The following is a 2,500-nucleotide window of genomic DNA, read 5'->3' on the forward strand; positions in this document are numbered from 1 at the left end:
AATGGTGAGCAGTGAGTCTTTCCTCCGTAGGACAGTTGCTTAGAGTTGTAACTATACGCAGGAGGAAGCTGCCATCTTTGGGTTAGGGTTAGGGTTATGGATAGGGTTAGGGTTTATGGGTTAGGGTTAGGGTTAGGGATGGGTTAGGGTTAGGGTTAGGGTTAGGGTTATGGATAGGGTTAGGGTTAGGGTTAGGGTATGGATAGGGTTAGGGTTAGGGTTAGGGATGGGTTAGGAATAGGGTTAGGGTTAGGGTTATGGATAGGGTTAGGGTTAGGGTTAGGGTTATGGATAGGGTTAGGGTTAGGGTTAGGGTTATGGATAGGGTTAGGGTTAGGGTTAGGGTTATGGATAGGGTTAGGGTTTATGGTTTAGGGTTAGGGTTTGGGATGAAATGGACAAAAATCATCCAAAACAAACTTTTTATTAGTCTCGACTGTTTGAATGGTGAGCAGTGAGTCTTTCCTCCGTAGGACAGTTGCTTAGAGTTGTAACTATACGCAGGAGGAAGCTGCCATCTTTGGGTTAGGGTTAGGGTTAGGGTTATGGATAGGGTTAGGGTTTATGGGTTAGGGTTAGGGTTAGGGATGGGTTAGGGTTAGGGTTATGGATAGGGTTAGGGTTAGGGTTAGGGTTAGGGTTATGGATAGGGTTAGGGTTAGGGTTAGGGATGGGTTAGGGTTAGGGTTAGGGTTATGGATAGGGTTAGGGTTAGGGTTAGGGTTAGGGTTATGGATAGGGTTAGGGTTAGGGTTAGGGTTATGGATAGGGTTAGGGTTAGGGTTAGGGTTATGGATAGGGTTAGGGTTTATGGTTTAGGGTTAGGGTTAGGGATGGGTTAGGGTTAGGGTTAGGGTTAGGGTTATGGATAGGGTTAGGGTTAGGGTTAGGGTTAGGGTTATGGATAGGGTTAGGGTTAAGGTTAGGGTTAGGGATGAAATGGACAAAATTCATCCAAAACAAACTTTTTATTAGTCTCGACTGTTTGAATGGTGAGCAGTGAGTCTTTCCTCCGTAGGACAGTTGCTTAGAGTTGTAACTATATGCAGGAGGAAGCTGCCATCTTTGGGTTAGGGTTAGGGTTATGGATAGGGTTAGGGTTTATGGGTTAGGGTTAGGGTTAGGGATGGGTTAGGGTTAGGGTTAGGGTTAGGGTTATGGATAGGGTTAGGGTTTATGGTTTAGGGTTAGGGTTAGGGATGGGTAAGGGTTAGGGTTAGGGTTAGGGTTAGGGTTAGGGTTATGGATAGGGTTAGGGTTAGGGTTAGGGTTATGGATAGGGTTAGGGTTAGGGTTAGGGATGGGTTAGGGTTAGGGTTAGGGTTATGGATAGGGTTAGGGTTTATGGTTTAGGGTTAGGGTTAGGGATGAAATGGACAAAAATCATCCAAAACAAACTTTTTATTAGTGTCGACTGTTTGAGTGGTGAGCAGTGAGTCTTTCCTCCGTAGGACAGTTGCTTAGAGTTGTAACTATACGCAGGAGGAAGCTGCCATCTTTGGGTTAGGGTTAGGGTTATGGATAGGGTTAGGGTTAGGGTTAGGGTTATGGATAGGGTTAGGGTTTATGGTTTAGGGTTAGGGTTAGGGATGGGTTAGGGTTAGGGTTAGGGTTATGGATAGGGTTAGGGTTTATGGTTTAGGGTTAGGGTTAGGGTTAGGGTTAGGGTTATGGATAGGGTTAGGGTTAGGGTTAGGGTTATGGATAGGGTTAGGGTTTATGGTTTAGGGTTAGGGTTAGGGTTAGGGTTAGGGTTATGGATAGGGTTAGGGTTAAGGTTAGGGTTAGGGATGAAATGGACAAAAATCATCCAAAACAAACTTTTTATTAGTCTCGACTGTTTGAATGGTGAGCAGTGAGTCTTTCCTCCGTAGGACAGTTGCTTAGAGTTGTAACTATACGCAGGAGGAAGCTGCCATCTTTGGGTTAGGGTTAGGGTTATGGATAGGGTTAGGGTTTATGGGTTAGGGTTAGGGTTAGGGATGGGTTAGGGTTAGGGTTAGGGTTAGGGTTAGGGTTATGGATAGGGTTAGGGTTAGGGTTAGGGTTATGGATAGGGTTAGGGTTAGGGTTAGGGTTAGGGATGGGTTAGGAATAGGGTTAGGGTTAGGGTTAGGGTTATGGTTAGGGTTAGGGTTAGGGTTAGGGTTATGGATAGGGTTAGGGTTAGGGTTAGGGTTATGGATAGGGTTAGGGTTAGGGTTAGGGTTATGGATAGGGTTAGGGTTTATGGTTTAGTGTTAGGGTTAGGGATAAAATGGACAAAAATCATCCAAAACAAACTTTTTATTAGTCTCGACTGTTTGAATGGTGAGCAGTGAGTCTTTCCTCCGTAGGACAGTTGCTTAGAGTTGTAACTATACGCAGGAGGAAGCTGCCATCTTTGGGTTAGGGTTAGGGTTAGGGTTATGGATAGGGTTAGGGTTTATGGGTTAGGGTTAGGGTTAGGGATGGGTTAGGGTTAGGGTTATGGATAGGGTTAGGGTTAGGGTTAGGGTTA

This window comes from Neolamprologus brichardi, chromosome 23 (assembly GCF_056152115.1).
Source record: "Neolamprologus brichardi isolate AB-2024 chromosome 23, ASM5615211v1, whole genome shotgun sequence".
Classification (NCBI taxonomy): domain Eukaryota; kingdom Metazoa; phylum Chordata; class Actinopteri; order Cichliformes; family Cichlidae; genus Neolamprologus; species Neolamprologus brichardi.